The 16,436-nt window shown below is 42.0% G+C and overlaps 1 non-coding gene across 1 annotated transcript; it reads left to right on the top strand.

Moving 5' to 3' along the window:
• The first annotated feature begins 4,930 nt into the window (after positions 1-4,930).
• trnah-gug (transfer RNA histidin (anticodon GUG)) lies at positions 4,931-5,002 on the top strand. Its single transcript has one exon. It is a non-coding gene; the product is annotated as a tRNA-His (tRNA).
• Positions 5,003-16,436: the final 11,434 nt, after the last annotated feature.

The following is a 16,436-nucleotide window of genomic DNA, read 5'->3' as shown; positions in this document are numbered from 1 at the left end:
TGTGGATAAGGAATCATTAATTAGTTTGTATTTGTGTTATCCTGGAATAAAAGAACTTTTTTAAAATAATGACACTAAGAAATACTGGATTAAATTAAAATGTGAATTTGACGATGTTTGTTACAAAACCTAAACTGTGTGATTTTTGGAATGACAATGAATTGATAATTAATTTTAGAACTTTGGCAAAGTAAATGATTCAATATGTCTAAATGGATTTGCTCTGATGTTGAATAGATATTTCTTAATCTGTCAGCCGAGAATGCAAATTCTGGCATGATGATATGGAAAGACATTAGACATTCAGTGAACATTGATCAGAAATGGTTTGTCATTCAAAATTCTCAGATCTTCACAATTTCTATACTTGGTTTCTCTACTTTTCTTCTGAAGAAATATAATGTATAATAAGAACAAATTCTGCATTGTACTTAATTCATGCAATTTTTCATCTCATCAATATTTAGACATTTGAGTCAGAATTATAAAGAAAGTAAGTCATAAGGGAGATTTATTTTCACAGAAGCATACAGTCAACAGCATTTATCAATGTATTTGTTTCGATGCTGTCTCTGAATAAACAGGTAAATACATTTAATGGGGATCTTTTGACAATGTAATGAGCCACAATTCAATTTTTATCATAATATTTGGCTTGGAAATCAGAAAAAAATCCTATATTCAGGACTTGCTTCATCTCGATACATGTTACGTGTAGTATCCTCAGTCATAAGAAATAAGGTGTCATCATGGGTCTGGGAAAGATATAGTGTGTAAATTATAATAAGGTTTCTCTTACGTATCTTTGGATCTGGTGAGACTGTGATGTTTGCTGTGATTATTCATCCTGAAAACAATAAGGCACGTACAAAACGTATTTCACCGAACAGTAATTTGGTAGTCTTGAAGACCATTACGAGTACTTTGATTTCAATAATGTTGAGCTGATTTCCATGATCTGGGAAATATTTTACAACATTTTACCAAAATTCTGGATTCTCAGCATTCAATGGGTTTCATGAAAACACCCTTCATTAGTCGTCATTATCAAGCGAGGTGTATAATGCTCAGGCACTGGCTGCAAGTCAAGGTGCCAGGAAGTCTGCATAAAACTCTTCAAAGCTCAACTCTCGGGCTGGTTGTGACTGGAACTCTCGAACCTTTGTGACCTCTTTGACTGGTCTTTCCACAATTTTCTGGAGCTGATTATTTTGTCTAATGTTTGCTTTAGTTTGGCCTTTTTAGCTCCGATTTCTCCAGCGGTAGGAATATTTAGAATGTTCAATTATGTGCGACAGGTCACTTGACGTTACTAGACAGGGAAAATATGATTGGGAGATGCCGGTGTTGGACTGTGGTGTACAAAGTTAAAAATCACACAACACCAGGTTATAGTCCAACAGGTTTAATTGGAAGCACACTAGCTTTTGGAGCGACGCTCCGTCATCAGGTGATCACCCGATGAAGGAGCATCGCTCCGAAAGCTAGTGTTTTTCCAATTAACCCTGTTGGACTATAAACTGGTGTTGTGTGATTTTTAAATTTGTACACCTCAGTCCAACACCAGGATTCCGAAATCAAATCAACCATGAGTTCATTGAATGGTTGAGCAGACTCCTTGCGCTGAATAGCATACTTCCACTTGGTTTAACATTTCGTCTAACGCCTTATTTTATTCATAAGTTCAGAATTGTGAGGAGATGGGATGAAGTGACATAAAAGGTTTATTGAACAGATCAGACACAGCAGGAACAAGGCTCATAAACTCAGGAAGAAGAAATATGCTGTGGCCTGGGGCAACAAATGACACTGGGCCCAGCACAGGTGGCTGTGTACAGAAGCTGTGATTGCTGAAGAAAGTTGCTAGATGTTATACAGTTGGCAAGTCAGTGATCACGCTGGATGATGGATCGTTGTATGGTTCACACACAGCAGAAAGTTGTGAAAGAATGAAATGTTTGTTTCATTGGAGACATTTTCTGTGGTTCCAATTCCGATTGACTGTTTGAAATACTGATCAGATTTTTGTGTGAAGTGTTAGGTCAAAATACTCATGAACAACCCCACTAGATAAGCCTGTGCTCCCGATCTGTAGGTTTTTTTTTTTCTTTCTTTCGATGTAAATTCATAGAAAGACAAGATGGAATGTAGGGCGGAAAGAAAAATGGGTTCTTTCTCATTTCACCAATTTCATCTACAATTGAATAGAACGGCTGCTCTCACTCTTCATTTCGACTTTAATGTGGTGTCGATTATTTGTGAATCTCCCGTGCAGTGAAGGGCAAGAACAAGATTCTCGATCCAGTGTATACCAGAGTGTGAGCTGCAAATAAAAACTGCCAGAGAGGTACATAAAGTTAGCAACCAGAGTGTGACTCGAACCTGTGAATGTAGAGCACAGCGGTATAATTACCCACCACCATAATCCCTCGGTCCCCACTGCACATTTTGTAGAGGGGTGACATATGACCACACCATTGTGATTCTGCCTTCACCAGAATTATAATAACAGCAAATTCCAATAAATAGCCATGCTGGTCAGAATGAATAACTGTCATTGATACATTCTGAGTCGCAAGAATCGCTGATTTGTTCGTTTCATTTTAATTTTGCTGAAACCTCACCATGTTCATTAATAATCAGAAGTGAATTAGATATATCTCATTGGAACGATTAATGTTGTATTCAAATTTGCTCGGACTTTATTTCAGCTTAAGGAAAATACTGCTAAGAAAAACAGAGTGTTAAAGTGCAAAAGAAAACCCACCAGTTTTGTTGCTCGTTGCTTTGGCAAATTTCACAGAGAACTACATGGATCAAACATCATGGTGTTTGTTCTCACATCCTGACCGCATGTGATGAAAGCAGGAAGTCGTTCTCCAAGCAACTGGTCACTTCCTATTCATTATGTAATATCTTCCATTCACAATAAATAAAAAAATCCACTCAGTTCCATTTACAATGTTTTTGGAACCAAATCTTATTCAGCTGCACACATTAAAGGAATTTCTTTACATTTAAAGTCAATTAACTTAGACATTGTTTCCCCACAACGTCCGACCGACTACACCCCATCCCTACACCTTTACCTACCCACACGCTGTGTCTCTCCTTGTGAAATTTATTCCTTGCATGTCAACAAAAGTGCCTTTCCAAATATTTTGAAAACCAGATTCTCGGAGTGACAGCGATTCTGTTCTCATCATTTCTTTCTCCTTCAAAGGTTTGATTAAAGGTATTGAACACCTGATATCTAGATGTTTACTTACTTGAAAGATGGAATTTTCCACCTATTTACTCTGACCAAACATTTCATAACCTGCAAAAAAAAACATTAAGTCTTCCTTGGTTCAAGGCTAACTGTTCTCAGTTTTCCAAGAAGACAAGTGAATAAAATCTCATCTTCAGTACACCCCCATCAGCATCTTCTCTAATAGCTTTACACCCCAGTAAACCCCGTCATTATCAATTCATGGAATCACAGAACCCTACATTGCAGAAAGAGCATTTCAGTCAATCGGGCCGGTATCGACTCTCTGAAGAGCATCTCACCTAGACCCACCTCCCCTCCCTATTTCCATATATTTCACCTGAAGAAGGGGAATCCATCCCCCCTTATGATTTCAAATCAACCTGTTGGAGTATAATCTGACGTCCAGTGATTTCTGACCTTATCCCCACATTTCCCATGGCTAATTCACTTAACTTACTTAATTCACTCCCTGGACACGAGAGGGCAACTTAACTTTGCCAATCAACCCAACCCTCCCTCTGAAAACCAGTGCGAATTACTGAGAAAATGTTCCATCATACTGAGTAAATGCTGTATCATTTCGCAATGGTTTTATACCCTGGTAACAGTCTCATCAGAATAAATGAACCCAAATTCAATGTATCGAAATGGTACTCTGTCCTTTACAATTTCATTCGTGCTGCGGGAAATGTTTCTGCACTCATATTTGAATGTGTTTACGTTGTTTCTTCCTCAGCTTCCTGCTTCTAGAAAACACTTCAATCCGGAACAAGGCTGTCAAATACTTTTCATTCCAACACAGTCACAAGGTGAAGTTTGCAGAAGGCACATGTTTGGCCGTTCACTGACACACAGCCTTCCTGAGAGCTGCAGTCCTTTCCCACCTTTATTCAGGCAGCACTGTCCTTCCTGCGACATGCCCCATCTAGAATAGAAGGACAGGTATCAATACCCGCACTTGGGAATGGAGCGACAGTTTTAAAATATTTACACTGTCCCCAGTGGAGAATTGAGCCCTGTGACAGGCGGGGATACTCACTACTATACTACCGAGAACAAGAGTGTCAAAGGAGGCCCTTCAACCAATTGTGGCCACACTTCTCAAATACAAATGCCTAATGAACTGAATCACATTTCACAATTCTTACTCCACAGCCTTATATGTCTTGGCATCACAAGCTCACATCTGAATATTTATTCAGGTTGTAAGGGTTTCTGTCGCTCTGAACAATGCAGACAGTATATTCCAAATTCCAACCACCCACTGGCTGATAAAGCTTTTTCGTACATCTTCGCGACTGCGCCACTCAGTTCCTCTGATTCTGGGGCTGGGAATTGGGACTATGTGGCAGCAGTGGTTACTGCCTTGTTTGGGGAAACTGGTGAAGTAGCCAATGTTAAACTGCATTACGATTGAAGCATACATTTCAACAACACCTGCACTGTCCCCGGAGTTTTTGATATTTTGGAGAAATCTACTTATCTCAGCCTTCAGCATATTAATGATGGAATCACCACAGCCACTGGGGGAACTGATATTAAGCGGTCAGCCCATTCTGAGTTCCCACATATCTGCCACTATTCGCTTAGCACTGATATTGTGCATTTGGTGCGCTGCCTAATATGTCCTATGAGACTGTACTTATTGCACAGTGACAGCGCACTCATCTGTGCAATGCTGTGATCGTATAGTGGTTAGTACTCTGCGTTGTGGCCGCAGCAACCTCGGTTCGAATCCGAGTCACGGCAGTAGTTGCTCTATCTACTCCAGCTCTTGGGGAACACAAAGGAATCAGTTGTTTGGATAAGGTAACTTTTTCCAAGGTGATGATCTTTTCCCTTCAAATTCTGCTCGCTCACATCTCTGTATTTCATATGTCAGAATTCAAATCCACCCGTTCTCAGAGATTTCACTCCCTCCTACGATCACTAACTGAACTTTTCATCCCACACCCCCATTACATTAATTTAGAGATGCCGGTGTTGGACTATGTGTAAAAAGTTAAAAACCACACAACACCAGGTTAGAGTCTAACAGATTTAACTGAGCACTGGTTTTCTGAGCGCTGCTCTTTCATCGTGTGGTTGTGGAGTCATTTCCTATTTCATTAATGCACTGCAGAATCCAACACAGACTCTCACATTGATACCATTCAGTCTGTGCTGCTGCGGTCACTGTTGCTGGGTGAACGTGTCCCAACCCCACCATCGGGACCTGCAGATCAGTTGATCCATTTGGTTACGGCTGTTGTGAGGCGAATCCTCAGGAAGCAGCTTTTACTGATATGGACTTGCGATTATGGGCGGTCAAGCTCAGGAAAATGATACAGGACAATATCAAGGAAAAGCGACTTCTTTCAGAAAGATTAGTTTCACGGGTTTTCTGCAATGGCCGAGCGCTTTTACCACTGGACTGTTAACTCAGATACCAAGCAAATTAACCAGGGACCCGGGTTTGACTCCAGCCATGCCAGGTGTTAGAATTGGGAGACAATACATATCTGGAATTACGAATCTAATAACACCTATAAATACATGGCCAATTGTTGAAAAAAACAAAACCATCGTGTTCACTGAGATCCTTTGAGGAAGGAACCTGCTATTCTTACCTGGTCAGGCCTCGATGTGACTCCAGACTCACTGCAATACGGTTGAGTCTCGACTACCCGCTGTGCAATTAGGAATCGCAATCAATACTCCCGAGACAGCGACGCCCTCATTCCGTAACAGAATAGGAAAAAAAGTTAATTTAGCTCTCGCTAGATTACTGTGTGCAGTTCTGCAATTCACAGTATAGCAATGATGTGATGGCACTGCGAACGTTGCAGGAGAGATTCAATGGGATATTGTCTGGGCTGAAGAGTTTCAGTTAAGAGGAGAGATTGGACAGACTGGGGTTGTTTGTCACCGAGCAGAGGAGATTGGAGAAGACATGACTGAGATGTACAAAATAATGAGGGATATGGACAGGATGGACTGAAAGAAGCATTTGTTATTGATAGAGGGATTGAACACCGGAGCCAACAGATTTTGGGAAAAGGCAGAAAGATTTGATTGTATGTGCGGAAACGGTCAGAGAGGCGGAAACTCTTTTAACCTGAAAAAAATTCAGATGTGAATTTGTGATGCCAAGACATATCAGACTATGGGCTAAATCATGGAAATCTTGTTTCAGGTCGTTAAGCAGTTGTGTTGGACAAGTGCGGCCACAACAGGCTGCAGGGCCTCCTTCGATGTTGTTCTCTTCCACAGTATCGGGATTAGTGTCCCCGCCTGTCACTGGGCTCAATTCTCTGCTGGGGGGATCGTGAATGTTTTAAACATGTTGCTCTGTTCCCCAGTGAAGGTTATTAATGCCTGGCCGTCCATTCTCGATTGGTTATGTCACAGGAAGGACAGTGCTGTCAGAATCAGCTGGGGAAGGACTGCAGCTCCTGGGGAGAGAATGTGTCAGTGAAAGTGCAAACACGTAACTTCTGCAAACTCCACATTGTGTTTGTGTTGCAATGAAAACCATCATATAGAGTTTTCCTGACTGTGTGTTTATATAAAGCAGCAATCTGAGGAAGAAAACAGAGTAAACCCATTCAGATCTGAGTGCAGAAACATTTCCAGCAGCACTAATGAGGTTGTACAGCGCAGAACCGCGTTTGGATGCATTGAGCTCGGTTTGAGGGCGCAGCTTGCTTTCACTCGGCTGAGTTGCAAGTGTATAAAGCCATTAAACATGATACGGATAGTGTTCAATATGATGGTACCTTTGCTCATTGGTTCGCACTGCTGGTAAGTCTGTAGGTTAGGTGGATTGGCCGTGTTAAATACGTTGATGTGTTCAGGGAGTGAATTCAGTAAGTTAAGTGAGTTAGCCATGGGTAACGCAGTGATAAGGTCAGCAGTCACATGATGCCAGGTTTCATTCCAACAGGTTTATTTGAAATCACAAGAAGGAGGCATGCCAGGATAGAGACGGGAGCTAGGTCTGTTTGAGATTCTGTTTCGACTGTCCCTACAGACCTGATCGGCTGAATTGTACTTTCTGCATTGTTGGGAATCTGTGATTCTATCAGAGAGGACACTGCCAGCTCTTACTGGGCTGCTAAGACATTAGAGACGATGCTGACGGCGTTTCGTGGGGATGTAATTTTATTTATTTGTGTGTTGAAAAATTTGAAACTGAACCAAGGAAAACCGAATGGAAGTTTTCCAGAGTATTTGAGGTTTGGAGAGAGTAAATAGGTGGTAAATCCTCTCTTTCAATTTCGCAAATTTCTGAAAGTCAGGCTTTCAAAACCATCGATGTAGAGCAAAGAAATAATGAGAGCAGAATTTCTGTCACTCTGAAAATCCATTTCCAAATATTTGGAGAGACACATTTCGAGACACAGAAGCAGTGAGTTACACCAGGAGAGAGAAAGCCTGTGGCCAAGTAAAAGTTTAAATGTGGTGTGTGTGTGTGTGGGGGGGGGGGGGCAGTTGGGGGGCAGTGGAAGGTGTGAGGAAACAATGTCTAATTTGGACGACTTTAGATGTAAAGAAATATCGGAAACGTATACAGCTGAATAATATTGAGCAAAGAACCATCGGAGTTTTGAAAGATTTATATTAATATTCTACATGAAACATTATAAATAGAACTGAGCATATTTTGTATATTGTCAAGGAAAGATATTCCATAATGAATAGGAAGTGACCTGTCTCTTGGAGATCGATTTCCTGCTTTAATCCCACGCCTTAAAGATGGGAGGACAATCGGCATGATGTTGGGTTCATTTGATACCCACTGAAATCTGCCAACGTAACCGAGCATCAAAACTGGCATCTTGTTTTGTAGTTTAACTTTCTGTTTTTCTCAACAGTATTTTCTTTAAGCTGAAATAAATTCGGAGCAAAACTGAATGCAACATTAAACGTTCCAATGATATAAATCCAATTCACTTCCGATCACTGCAATGAACAGAGTGAAGTTGCAGCAAAATTAATAAAATGAAACGAAGAAAACTGCATTTCCGGAAATTTTACCCAGTTCAGGTTCAGCCATATGAGAAAGCCCATGGAGCTAAAATATCACCTTCACTTCTCTCTCCATATATACTTCTTCACGTGAGAGAGAAACTGTCTGAAGAAATTATGCGTCAAGACTAAATATGCGTGTGAATGTGACGGCAATTTCATGTTTGCTGTTTCATTCTGAGACAGTTCCGACTCGGAATGAATCAAGCACAGGTATTCCTTCCAAGGACGAGGTCAATTCTTTGGATTTTGCTGGTATTATTATTCGCTAAAAGCAGAAACATTATGGTGTGGATTCGATTCCTCTCAGGGAATTTCTTATCCCTTGGGTGCACCATATGTAATCTTGATGTGGTCACATGTGAGCCCCTTTGCAATGGGCTGAAGTGGCCCAGAGGTGAAGGCGACGGGTTGGTCTTTCATTGCGCATGTGTGGATTTGAATCCTACTCTGGCTGTTACTTCTATCAAAAACAGCTGTGGTTTTCGTTTGTGCCTCGTATCTTTAGTATACATTGGATGGAGAATCTTGCTCTTGCCCTTCATTGCACCGGAGATTTGTGATAAATTGAAACCTCATCAAAGTCGAAATAAAGCAATTTGTTTCCGTTGTAAGTTTTATTGGGATAATGAAAAGGAGTGCAAACGTTTCTTTCCTCCTATCATTCCATCTTGACTTTCTATGAATTTACATCGAATGAAAGCAATACAAATAAGGAGAGATCAGGTCCAATATTTTATCCAGTTGGATTGTGAATTTCAATGTAACACACCACACAAACTTTTGATCAGTATTTTAAACAGTCAATTGAATTGGAACCGCAGAAAACTTTTCCAATGGAATGAGCCTTTCATTCTTTCACAACCTTTTGCTGTGTGCATCACACCGGCATCCGGCATCCAGCGTGATCACCAAGTTGGCAACAATATTAGATCCACCAATTTACTTTAGCAACCACAACTTCTGCACATACACATCTGTGGTGTGCGCAGTGCCATTTGTTGTCTCCAGGCCACAGCACATTTCTTGTTTATGAGCTGATGAGCCTAGTTCCTGATCTGTCTGATCAGTTTGAGAAACCTTTTCTCTCACTTCATCCCATCCCCTCAAAATTCGAAACTTATCAACAAAGTAAGGCATTAGACCAAATGATGCAGTTGTGGAATCGGCCATTCAGACCATCGAGTCTGTTCGAACATTCAATGGACTCATGGCAGATCTGATAATCTTCAACTCCATTCTCTTGCATTGCCTTGACAAAGCGTTATCGTCTTTCTGATCTGTCTGGCACAGTTTGAAAATACACAACAACTCAGCCTCAACAACAGCCTCGGTAAGGAGTTCCACTGATTCACTGGTCCCTGAGCAAAGAAATGACTCCTCATTTCTGAATTAAATAGGCAAAATCTAATTCTGAGTTCATGCCCTCTGGTGTTCTCCTCATACCAGAGGGTAAACCATCTGCCCATAACTGCCTTGTCAAGATCCCATGAATATTGAACGTTTATAAATGTTATCATGTGATTATACAGGTCCCTTCTGCCTCCTTTGTTTCAAAGAGGATAATCCCAGACGAACCAATCATTCCACGAAGCTCCGTTTTCTCCTGTGTTGACAATATAACAGAGGCAGAAAGATTACAGTGAATGCGTGGAAATACGTTTGCAAGCAGTGGGTGGCTGAAATCTGAAACACAGTGTATGCAAGGATCGGAGAGGCTAAATCCACATAACTTTCCGAATTATTCAGATGTGAATTTGTGATGCCAAGACATACAAGGCTCTGTATCAAGTGATTTAAAAAGGAGTTCAGATAGCTAAGCGATTGTGATTGAGCAATACAGATACTCAGTTACAAGAGTGGGTTATTAATACCTGTCTTTCCAATCTCGAACGGACATGTCAGAGTAAGAACTGTGCTGTCTGAATCAGCGTGGGGGAGTGCTGCTGCTCCCGGGGAGACACAATGACAGGGACTGTGCAAACACGTGACTTCTGTAAGCTGTACCTAGAGTCGGTGTTGGAATGAAAATCATTAGGTAGTTTTGATCGTAGTGAGGTGTTTACTTATAGATGGTAGCTCAGGAAAATATACATTCTACTGCCCTTTCCCCACTCGCTCATACCACTGAATACCGCCACTATGTAGGACAATTTCTCTCTGAGCACCATCATCCAGTCCTCCTTGGCCCCCAACACTTCCCCATATGGCACAATTACACGAAATCTCAGAAGATGCAATGCTACTTGTTTACGATGTCTCTCATCACTGTGTAAAGTTCCAGTGATTTATCTGCCTCTCACTCAATTTAGCAAACTGCATTTCCTGCTCACAGTGTGATCTCGTCAAGACTGGGGAGAGAAAAACAGAATGGGTGACAAATTTGAGTACACCTATATTCTGTCTGCAAACAGAAAAAAGAACTTGAGCTTCTAGATTCCTGTCACTGCATACTTCCACTGTGTTCCTATGCCTCCATGTCAGTTTGGTCTGCTGCAGAGCTCCGCATGGCCTGTACAAGTTGGAAGAGTGGCACGTCATTTCCGAATGAGAGACCGTGCAATCTTCAGTACCCAACATGGAGTTCAATCATTTTAGACCTTGCCCATCTTCTTTCATGTTCCTGCCCCATCTACACATACCATTCATTCCAAAGGCGGATGGTTTGGCTCGAAAATTTCTCCCCAGATGCACTAGACCTGCAGCTTTTGTTCCGATATTTCTACATTTCTTTTGATAACTTTATTCTGTTGTGATTGCCAGCCTTCAGGAAAAGTGCGTTTGGACGGGATTGTGGTCAGAGGAGATTTATCAACGTGGTGCCTGAGCTCGACCATTGCCCCTGCGAAGATAAGCGAAAGTGAGGGCTGCAGGTGCTGGAGCTCAGAGTCGAGAGTGTAGTGCTGGAAATGCACAGCACGTCAGACAGCATCTGAGGAGTAGGAAAATCGATGTTTCGGGGAAAAAAAAACACCGACATTCCATTGTCGGCCGATGCCTGGAGGAAGAAAATCTTTTGTTCCACCTTAGGACCCTGCAACCATACGGGATAAATGTGTATTTCAACAGCTTCCTTATTTCACCTCCCCCAACATTATCCCAATCCCAAGCCTCCAGCTAGCCACTGCTCTCTGGACCCGGCCATCATTGCCCCTCCGAACTACCACCTTCTACCTCTCTTCATCCATCTATCGGTTTCCCAGCTACCTGACCACCAACCCCATTCCCCTCCCTCAGCCCCGACTCAAAAGCCTCATTCCTGATGAAGGGCTTATACCCGGAACATCGATTCTCCTGCTCCTCGGATGCTGTCAGACGTTCTGTGCTTTTAATGTACTACACTCTCGCCAATGCAAAGATAGATGAGCTCGACTGGGGCTCTCTATCTGAGAGCGGAGAAAGCTGAGAGAGAAATTGATTAACGTACACAGGAATGGAATTGATATGTTTGACAGGAATAAACTTCTTATGGGAAGGGTAAATAACCAGGGTTATAGATGAAACGCTACAGGGAGGATGTTCAGTGAAGATTTAGGAAGAATATTTACATCCGGAGAGGGTTGTTTGTCTGGAACTCACTGTTTGAACGTGTGGTAAAGCTAAGAGTCATCCAAATACTTCAGGAGTATTTAGCTGAACACTTGAGGAGCTAGAGCATGCACGGATAAGGAGCAGGTACTGGAAGGTGGGGCGAGGATAAACAGATATTTATTGAAAGACTTGAATACTGTAACTTTCGGTGCAGTAAAATGGAGGCTAGCGCAGCTCAGTGGCACAATGAAAGACGTGGTGGACATCTACTGCATTGTTAAGATCGCGATTCACAGTTTGTGGGTTTGATTCCCGCCAGAATCGCAATTTTGTTCAGATTTCAGTTGATTCAATTATTGTTCTGCTGCTTCATCGTCAGTTCCCATCGTCTGGAGTTCTAGTCCCTGCTACTGACCAGAGAAGGTTCCTCACTTTCTTGGTGGTGAGTTTTAAGAAAATCATATCAGTTGAAATATGATCAGCCAGCAATCGGCTGCACATTCACAAAACCCACTGCAGATGCCCACTGTCTTTCAACACAGTTCCCTCCCACGGTTGCACTGAGTGTTTCGATTTATTCAGTGTCTTTTTCCCTTTGGGTGATAGGTTGATGTAGATGGCTGGGAAAAGACATTGACCTGTTCGATCAGCTGTAATTATGTCAAATGGCGGGGTAGCGCTAGCGGGTGACATGGTCCCCTCCTATTCCTCTCAGTCTGTGCTGTTTCTGACAGAGGGTTTTAAACCATAGCATGATGTGGACAATGTGAATCTACACCACGGAATACCAAGGTCCTCCCCTTTATCCCACCGCTCTCACAGCTGCTGTTGTAGCTTCAGATCAGACAGTGGAGGATTCTCCCAGGTGCTCTTTCAAGCTGCATCCTCCTCCACACAGGTTTCCAACTAGACACATGAAACAAACTGCCGGTTACATATTGGGGATTCAGGGACAGATTTTCCCTTTTTCTGACTAGAGTTCTGACCACGATAATAAACATGAATTTCGGGCGTTCTGTATCTTAGTCTAGATTCTTATCCCTTTACAATTTAAACTGAAATTCAATTTACTCTTGCATGTCATTCTTATGTCTTCAGTATTAATGAAAACTGTGCATTATGTCCTTGGATGAAGCCATGGTGAAGATTAATGATGAGAGCAGTGTGTTTCATATTGTCTGTAGGATCTTACAGAAGCATGTTCATGAAGTGTGGTTGAATCGAATTCTGTGCTGAATTGAAGCCGACCGAGTGAGAAGACCTGTGATAATGTAACATTTTCTGTATACAACGCAGCGACCCTTGGAAACCCAATTTTCAATCAAGTCTATTTTCACAACATTTTTTCTGTATCCCATTAAATCAGTGAGTATTAAAAGGACTCAGTCCCGTTCCTGGTCATTGTGACCAAACGACCAAGGCAATCGATGGCAATGACAATGATGCTTGACATCTACAGGTGCATTACTACTCACTAGAGTCACATTGTATTACAGATCACGTAAGCAGAGGAGATGATAATCCTTCTGGCACCCTGAGACAGTGCGACAATTAATCCCACGTTGTTAATCTCACTCTAAACCAAAAACCAGTTAGCCAGCGGACTGAGCTAACCAGCTTCCATTTAATGTAAAGCTAAAACAAACAGCTCAGCACATCAACAATCTGTAGTAATTCACAATTGAGTGGGTTGGTTTCTGAAAATTAAACGTACCTTCTGAACAATGAGTGAGGCTATTCCAAGATTGCCTTCTCTGACTGCACTGGGACATGACTGATGTTCTCTATGCTATGGAACTGTCAGTGTTCGAGTTGGATAGACAAAGTTAAAAATTACACAATATCAGGGCATAGTCCAGCAGGTTTGTTTGGAAACACTAGCTTTCAGAGAGCCGCTCCTTCATCAGGTGGGTGTCTTTCTGCAGAAACCTGATGTGTGTGTCAATATGCGCGATCTCTTGGAAGGTCATCTGTACTTTAACTGACCGTTCGTGGTGTCGATGGTATCCATGACTTAGATGTGTTGGTGTTGGACTGGGGTGGACAAATTTAAAAATCATACAAAGCCAGATTAGAGTCCAACAGTTGACAACCACCTGATGAAGAAACAGTGCACTGAACACTGGTGCTTCCAAACATGCTTGTTCGATACAATCTGATGCAATGTGATTTTTAACATTGAGAGCTCTTGGTAATGTTTAACTGATCGAAGACAGAAAACGAATTTTCGTTCGTGGAGATGAAAATTTCAAATATTTTCCACCTCAGTGTAACAAAAAAAAAGGTTTGGATGTGTGCTGAATCTCCACAATGCGCTTGCACCAAGCAAAAGTTGAACCTGCACCCGCCTGATCCGTAGCCAGCTATAAGAATGGCTGTACCACTGGCCAGATGCGTAGCTGAAATTTTACACGCTGCAGAGCTGTGGTGCTGACAATGACATGAGCAATAACAGTAACAGTCACAAGGTGAACAAAGAACAAAGATAATCACCATCAATGATCTATTTCAAATTGTCTTAAAAAAACTACCATTCACAATTTGAGCAGCCAATCAATGAGGTCGCAGCTGATCAAGAAAATTGCAACTTACTTTGATGCATTTTCACCATAATTAGAGGTAAACTCCAGTCTAATCATAACATCGCATATTCCCATTAATTTTCAGATTTAGATTACGTTAATGACCTGTCCGTATTTCCAGGAAACTGAACAACATGAAACGAGTGAAAACGTCCTTTCAGTGATATAATCCAATGCAGAGTCGGCCAGAAAAGAAAAGACAAAGACATGAAACATTACTCCCATTTCTCTCTCTACCAATGCGTTTTCCTGAGTTGGATATTTGCAGGACTTGTCTTTAGTCTCGAAAGTATTAATTATTTTCTTGGGAAAGTTTCTTCATAAATCAATTAACATCTGAGTTTTGAAACCTGTTTTACTTCAGATTAAAATAGTTGAATATCCTTTCCCCAAGCCTAATGTCCCAATCCTCCCTTCTCTTCCATGTAAATACCAGCAGCTCCAGGTGAGGTTGGAGCCCCCAACCTGACGTTGCAATGCTCCTTGCTGCTCCATGTCAATAGGAGATTCTCCAATTTAAGTTGGAGCTCCCAGTCTGATGCCTTAATGCTCCCTGCTGCATGCCAATAGAAGCGGTCCAGTTGAGGTTGGATCTACCACTCTCATGCCCAAATGCTCCCAGGTGCTACGTGTCATTAAGAGCTGGTCCTTGTGAGGTTGGTGCTCCCACTCTGATGTCCAAATGCTCCTTCCTCCATGTCAATAGAAGCGGTCCAGTTGAGGTTGGATCTATCACTCTGATGTCCCAATGCTTCCCGCTGCTACTTGTCATTAAAAGCTGCTTCAGGTGAGAGTGGAGCTCCCAGACGGATCTCGCAAAGCTCCTTGCTCCATGTCGACTGAAGCTGCTTCAAATTAGGTAAGATCCCGCAGTCTGATGTTGCAATGCTCCCTGCTGCTTCATGTCAATACAGGCTGCTCCAGGTGAGGCTGGATTTCCCAGTCTGATATCTCAATGCTTCCTGCTGCTCCACGTCAATAGGAGCTGCTCCGGGTTAGGTTGGATCTCCCAGCCTGCAGCCCCAATGCTCCCTGCTACTCCAAGTAAATAAAAGCTGCTCCAGGTGTGGTTGGAACTCCCAGCCTGCTGCCCCAATGCTCCCTGGTCCATGTGAGCAGACGCTGCTCCAGATGAAGTGGGAGCTCCCAACCCTTGCAACTCACACACCTCTATACCAACTTAGAAATAGTGCCCATTGACCATTTCCACCAAAGTAGCCATTGGTGGAATATCCGCATCATGTGAATTTAATACTGGTTTTCGTCAGCACCGAATCATTACTTCCAAAAGACATTCTTTCTTAAATATTGTTTATCATGTGCATATTGCAGTCGATCCGAAGTTAGATAATGGTGCTAATTGATGTATGCTCAATAAACATTACATCATGTTTTTCATGTTTAGTAACTGCCAATTAGCAAGGGCAATGTTTGAAATGAAATCACACTTTTCATCCAGGTGAGGGAATGTGGTTTGTATTATTTAAAATGAACTTGTCCACTGTGTACAATGATGAAATAGATCTAACACTTTCAAAGCAAACTTGGTTACGTTGTCATCCATCTTGACATGTGCTGTCCTCTTCTTTCAACCACACGGGTATTAGAACGAAACGTCTGTTAATGACATGCGTATAAAGACACACTAAATCATTTTTCATGCTAATGCTGCATGAATTTGCGATTATTGATCCACAGTTTAGGTTCAGTCCCTGCAGTGAACATGCTACTTCTCCAGTTGTTCATTGTTCAATGTGATGCATCCAGTGTGTGCATAACGTTTTGAAGCTTGCTTCCCACATCTTTTGTTTATCTGTGCCTTGTTCCCAGCCTTCATCAATGGCGAGAGCAACGGGCGAGGAAGAGACCAATGTGTAAGTCTCTCCGTATCCATGCATGGCACCCATATCTGCAAATCTCTTCTGTGCATTTACAGCCATTTCTCGGTGCCCCAACACCCACGCCCTGCCCCTTTTGAAATATTTCCATTATTTTGTGCTGTCTCTCTGTGCTTTTCTCACCACGATGAATAACTTCTACTCAACATGCTCCAGATTTCA

Source organism: Hemiscyllium ocellatum, unplaced genomic scaffold (assembly GCF_020745735.1).
Source record: "Hemiscyllium ocellatum isolate sHemOce1 unplaced genomic scaffold, sHemOce1.pat.X.cur. scaffold_561_pat_ctg1, whole genome shotgun sequence".
Lineage (NCBI taxonomy): Eukaryota > Metazoa > Chordata > Chondrichthyes > Orectolobiformes > Hemiscylliidae > Hemiscyllium > Hemiscyllium ocellatum.
This window is presented reverse-complemented; position numbering and strand designations above follow the sequence as displayed.